The 6,206-nt window shown below is 47.9% G+C and overlaps 1 pseudogene; it reads left to right on the top strand.

The window, feature by feature from the left end:
- The first annotated feature begins 826 nt into the window (after positions 1 to 826).
- Positions 827 to 1,326, top strand: LOC142449313 (ATP-binding cassette sub-family F member 2 pseudogene; annotated as a pseudogene).
- Positions 1,327 to 6,206: the final 4,880 nt, after the last annotated feature.

Below are 6,206 nucleotides of genomic sequence, written 5' to 3'. Positions count from 1 at the left end.
AAAAAAAAGAGTTGTAAGAGTCCCCAATAAAATGATCTTTTAATTTTAAAAATGTTAAAAGGGAAAAAGTAACACCTTATCATTTGATCTTCCTTTTGCCTCGTTTGGAGACCTCTTGGTGTAGTGGTTCTGTGTTGGGCTGCTATCCACAGAGTCAGCAGTTTGAAACCACCAGCCGCTCCCAAAGGAGACACTGGAGGCTTTCTGCTCCCGTAAAGAGACTCAAAGACCCACAGGGGCAGTTCCACCCGTCCCGTCCTCTAGGGTCGCCAAGAGTCGGAGTCAACGCTTTGGCTGTGAGTTTGGTCTTTTTCGTGGAGGTGGTTGTTGTTTGACCCATTTCAAAGTTTCCATTTTTAATATTTTCTGCTTTCTTTTTGATGGGGATTTTTCTCTGTTTTGCCATTTTGAGATTGGATTTCATTTTTTTGTTTCTTTCTTGTTGTTGTTTTGTATGATTTTCTGTATATGAACTCCAGGATAGAGAAATCTATAGAGATAGTAACTGGATTAATAATTCCCTATGGGGCATGGCGGGGGGGGGAGGGGGAGGTTGGGGAAAATAACAAAGATTCGTATGAGAAAGAAGACAACGCTTTAAAATTGATTGCAAAACCCTCTTAATAAGGTTGAACTATATAAAAGAATTTTTTAAAAGAAAGTGTTTTAAACGATGGAAGCTACTGAAGCTTGGCAGTGACCCAGCAAGTTTCATGAAGAAAACGGAGATGCTGTCCCAGAAGCATGGGTAGCAGAGGAGAAAAACGAGGAGTCCGGTGGCAGAGAGACCCCAGGAGTGGATCTGCTGACCAAGGAGCGAGAGGACTTTGAGATGAAGAAGGCTGCTGCTCGAGCTGTCACTGGGGTCCTCGCCTCTCACCCCAACAGCACTGACGTCCACATCATCAACCTCTCGCTCACCTTTCATGGCCAAGAGCTGCTCAGTGACACCAAACTGGAACTAAACTCAGGCCGATGCTATGGTCTTATTGGCTTAAACGGAATTGGAAAGTCCATGCTGCTCTCTGCTATTGGGAAACGGGAAGTGCCCATCCCCGAGCATATTGACATCTACCATCTGACCCGGGAGATGCCCCCTAGTGACAAGACACCCTTGCAGTGTGTGATGGAGGTGGACACGGAGCGGGCCATGCTGGAGAGGGAGGCCGAGCGGCTGGCGCACGAGGATGGTAGGACTGAGACTGAGGGGAGGCAGGTGCAGGCTTACTCCAGGGAAGGCCTCCGGGAGGCTCATGGGCATCTCCCCCCACAGCGGAATGTGAGAAGCTGATGGAGCTGTATGAGCACCTAGAGGCAGAGAACTAGCTAAAGCAACTGCATGCTTGTCTGATCCCCAGAGAGCAAGGGGGGGGGGGGGTGCCTTGCTGAGCCATTTAATCTCTGCCCTCCAATCAAACTGCGACTTTATTAATCCCACATGTTCCTCACACCTGCTGAATGAATCTGAAATCACAGCAGACCAGCATTATGGCACCCTTAAATTCACTGCTGGAGTCGGCCAGCACATCAATGGTTTCAATGTCCTGGTGATTAGTAGGCTCAAGACCTGCTTCACCACGCTGCTTGAGCTTGAGGCTGGTAGATCCTGTCACCTTGCATTGCTTGTGTTCAATCTGGGTCTGCTTCTCTACGCTCCTGAGCTTCGACTGTTGGTGACCCATCCTGCTGTTTGCTGCCTGTGGGCAGACTCTGCCTGCCTTGCCCAAGGGAGGACTCTGCTGCCTGCATCCTTGACTTTGTACCAGCAGCCCTCGTGAGTTGAAGGACTTGAAGTACATTAACTGTTCCACGGAAGTGAGTTGAACTGAGTCCTCTGTCCTGCTGTGTGGACTAATTGGCTGTTATATTCCTTCTTGCTGTGTAAACCTATCCTCTTACACATATGTAATCATACATGTCCTGGTTTTATTTCTCTAGAGAACCCTGCCTAACACAAATATCATTGCTGACATCACATGGATCTTGGCTGAAAGCTGAAAATATTAGAAAGATGTTTACTTTAGTTTTTGTTGACTATGCAAAGTCATTCAACTAAGTGAATCACAACAAACTATGAATGGTTTTGAGAAGAATGGGAATTCCAAAATACTTCATTGTTACATAGAATCTGTACATAGTTCAACAGGCTATCACATACGCATTGTTTAAAATCAGGAAAGGTGTACATCAAGGTCATGTTGTTTTGTCATACTTATCCGATCCATATATTTAGCAAATATTCTGAGATGCTGGATTATGTTAAGAAGAATGTGGCATCAGGAGTGTAGGAAGGATGATTGAAAACCTGTGATCTGCAGAGGACACAGCCTTGCTTGCTGAGAGTGAGGAGGACGTGAAGCACTTGCTGTTGACTATCAGGGATTGCAGCCTTCCGTATGGATCACAGCACAATGTAAACGATGCGAACGGACCACGGTCAACCTTTGTTGCTTTCCCTTGAAGCACACTCTGTGGCATTGCCCTGCAGCGCGGGCAAGTGACTTCGGTCTCCTGGATGGTTTTAGGTGTTGGAGCAATACTTGCCACCAAGGATACACTCAATGAATGCCAGTCATCCTTATTGTCGGGGAGAGGTGGGAGCTTCCCTTGCTGGGCAGAGCAGGGACAAGAGCCCGGACTAGTCAAGAGAGGCGGTGCTTCACAAGTGGAGGTGCAGCCGGGAGCAGCACATCTAAAGAAAAAGGGTCTACGCACCCCACCCCTCCCGACCCTACTTCTAACATGTAGGTTGGGTGGGGAAGGACACACAGCCTGTCTCTCCTTAAGTTCCCACTCCATCTCTGACTACTGAGTCCCTAGACTCTGCCCCAGGTCTTCCACGGGTCCTCTCTCCTCTCCCTCCACGGTCCCTTCCTGCTTCCTCCCAGTCTTCTGGCAGAAGAGAGCTCTGTGGTGGGCCAGTCTCTGCCTCGGGGCCACCTACGAACTGGGTGTCTAACTGCTACACGAAGAGGAGAGATTGCACTCAATGGCTCGCCCCTGCCCCCCTTTCCCCATCAAAATTCCTGTGACTATGGGGGGCCAGGATGTGGAGGACATGGAGCGCAAGGGCATACAGGGCAGAGTAGGCCTGAGGATGAGCAAGGCAGGCACATGGGAACTAGAGGGCCAGGGTGCAGCCATGGAGGATGGGCTCTTCTCCCATCAGCCGTGCCAGGCCTTCTCTAGCCTCACTTCTATGGCTACCACCTGCCCGGTCTATCCCAAGGTCGCTGTCCTAGTGAGTAGAGCAATTCTTTCATTCATCCAAAAGTAGTTATTGAGCACATGCCTGAGTCAGACACTATTTGAAAACCCTGCTAAATAATAAGTGCATCTCTCCCCTAAAGGAGCAAATGTTCTAGAGTTTTGCCTCAGGCTCCTGGAGGAAGCAATCCCTTCTGTTTGATCTCCGAACCTGCCTGGGATGCAGAGTGGCTCCTGACCTGTTGTCCTTCTCTTTACTGAGGACCATGATGTTGCTGAACCACCCTGTGTCCGAGGCTCACCACCCCCAGCAGCTGTCAATGCCCAGTGAACAGGATTGCTCCTGGGGAAATAGCCTGAGATGGAGCTTGTGCTCCTACATACCTCTTGAGTTACAGAGTTACAAAAGGTGGAGCTCCACCCATTCCTTCCAAACATACCCAAGGACCTCCACATCCCAGAGATGTAGTGGGGATTGGGAATGTGGTAGTTATAAAATCGTTTGTCAATTTATGAGTGAAAGGGTGGAGTCTAACCTGTCAATCAAGTGATAGCCAATGAGACCACTGTGTGGGCATCACCTTCCCCTGAGGATTCTGGGAATTCCAGTATTCCTCCTTGGAGGCAGGAGATACTCTCTCTCAGTTCACTCCCTGCAAGACATCCCTGAAAAGAAACCACAGGGGCCTACCCTGATGCAGTCAGAGCTCTAGGAGATGAAGAAGCCACGTGGAGACCCCTGCCAACACTGAGATGCTTACAACAACGCTGGATCCCCAAGACTTCTCACCCACTGGCTTGTGATTTCCCTGCATTCTGTGTCATTGCATGTGTTTTGTGAGTCTGAAGAGGATTTTATAGATTGGTATTGGACATATGGGTTAATATCAGACTTATGGACTTGAGCTGGACTGGGCTGGGATGTTTTCTCAATATTCAATTGCTCTTGTATATAAAGCTCTTTCTTATACACATATGCGTGTTTATGCATTTCTCTGGTCTACCCAGACTAACACAGGGAGGTAGCCCCCTAGGGGCTGGAGCCTTCTATGGAAGGTCCAGCCAGTCTTCTGCACTGGGCAGACACTCTCCAGAGCCTGCGCTTCATCAGTCCAAGAGATTGTTCCAATGTCACAGGTCCAGCTCGTTTATGGTGCTACTCATTACCACCAAGCTGACAGAGAAGTGAGTTGTCACCTGGCCAGGTGTGGGGAGGGCCTAAGCAGACCAGGAATGAGAATCAGGGGAGTCTCAATGCACCTTCTCTAACTGGGCTGCCCTCCTCACCCACTGCATCCCTGCCTACTGCTCAGGCTCCAAGGCCCAGGTCTGAACCCACCATCGGCAGCCGGCAGCCAATGTGTTCATAAAATTGTGTCTCAGAGTTACATAGACCCTGCATCTATGCGTCGTATGACCTCTGGCCAGTCATTGAGCTTGACTGTGCCTTAATTTCCTCAAATAGAATCACAATGCCCACCTATCTGAGGTGTTATGAAGATTGAACAACCTAATAGCAAGAGCGCCAAGCTCCAGCAGGCATGCAGTAGGAATTAAGTGCAACCACCTCACTCAACAGATAGAGTGCTTGGCTAAGCCTGACCAAAAAAAGTAATCTCAGGGCTTCTAACTTCTAACCCACCACTTGTCTGCCCGTCTGCCACACTTGCGGTGGCTTGTGTCTTGCTATGATGCTGGAAGCTATGTCCCTGGAATTTTCAAATAGCAGCAGGGTCACCCAACGTGAACAGGTAACTGCAGAGCTTCCAGGCTAAGAACGGAGTGCAGAGAAGCTGTCCACTTCAGAGGGATTCGCCACTGAAAACCATATGGATGGAAGAGGGGCACCGTCAGATTCTGAAAGCCTCGTGAACTGCAGCAGATCAGGCCAGATGATGAGCCCCACAGCCTGGAAGGTGCTCAGATTGTGAGTGAGGAAAAACTGTCTTCTCGAAGCAGAGTGGGTCATAATGATGTGGATGGAGTAAAACCTCCAAGACCTGCATTGCTAAGGAGGCGTAACTTGGAATGAAAAGAAACAGCTGAAAACATCTACTACTAATTGGAACATGGTATAGATGAAAGACGAATCTCAGAAACCTGGAAGTCATTAAAGACTAAATGAAACACACAAGGATCGATATCCCAGGTGTTTGGGGAGCTGAAAGAGACGGGTATGGGCCATTTTTGAACCAGGCAGCCATAGATGTACCGGGAATGACAGATTCAAGAGAATATCATTGCATTCATCATCAATAAGGAAAGTTCAAGATCCATCTTGAAGTCCAATACTGAGTGTGATAGGATGATATCTATCCGCAATACAACTAATATCTATCCAGTCAATACAACTATAATTCCAATTGATGCACCAGCCATTAAAGCTGGTGAGGCAGACAATTGAAGAATTTGACCAGCATCTTCAGTCTGAACTTGATCAGACGGGCAGTCATGATGACTGATAATTACTGGTGATCAGAAAGCAAAAGGTGGGAACAAAGAGGAAGGAAGAGTCATTGAAAACTATGGCCGTGGTGATAGACACCAAGCTGAAGATCCATGATATAGTTTCGCCAGACCAACGACTCCTTCACGGCAAATATTTTTTTAACAACACAAAAGGTATTCGGTCCAGAATACACGGGACTGAAATCAAATTGACTACATCTGTGGAAAGAGGCAGTGGAGCTGCGCACTATCAGCAGCTAAAACAAGGGCCAGCTGTGGAACAGGCCATCAGTGGCTCACAGGTAAAGCCCGTTTGAAACTGAAGAAAATTAAAACAGGTCCACGAGAGTCAAAATACAACCTGGAGAATGCCCCACCTGAATTTTGAGAATATCTCAAAAACAAATTTGACGCCCTGGACACTAATGATAGAAGACGTGATGAGGTCTGGGAGGACATCAAGAACATCATGCATGAAGAAAGCAAAATGCCATTCAAAAGATACGGAAAAGAAAAGGATAAAAATGGATGCTGAGACTCTGACACTTGTA

The sequence above is a fragment of the Tenrec ecaudatus genome, chromosome 5, assembly GCF_050624435.1.
Source record: "Tenrec ecaudatus isolate mTenEca1 chromosome 5, mTenEca1.hap1, whole genome shotgun sequence".
Lineage (NCBI taxonomy): Eukaryota > Metazoa > Chordata > Mammalia > Afrosoricida > Tenrecidae > Tenrec > Tenrec ecaudatus.
Note: the sequence above shows the minus strand (reverse complement) of the source record. Positions and strands in the feature narration are given on the sequence as shown.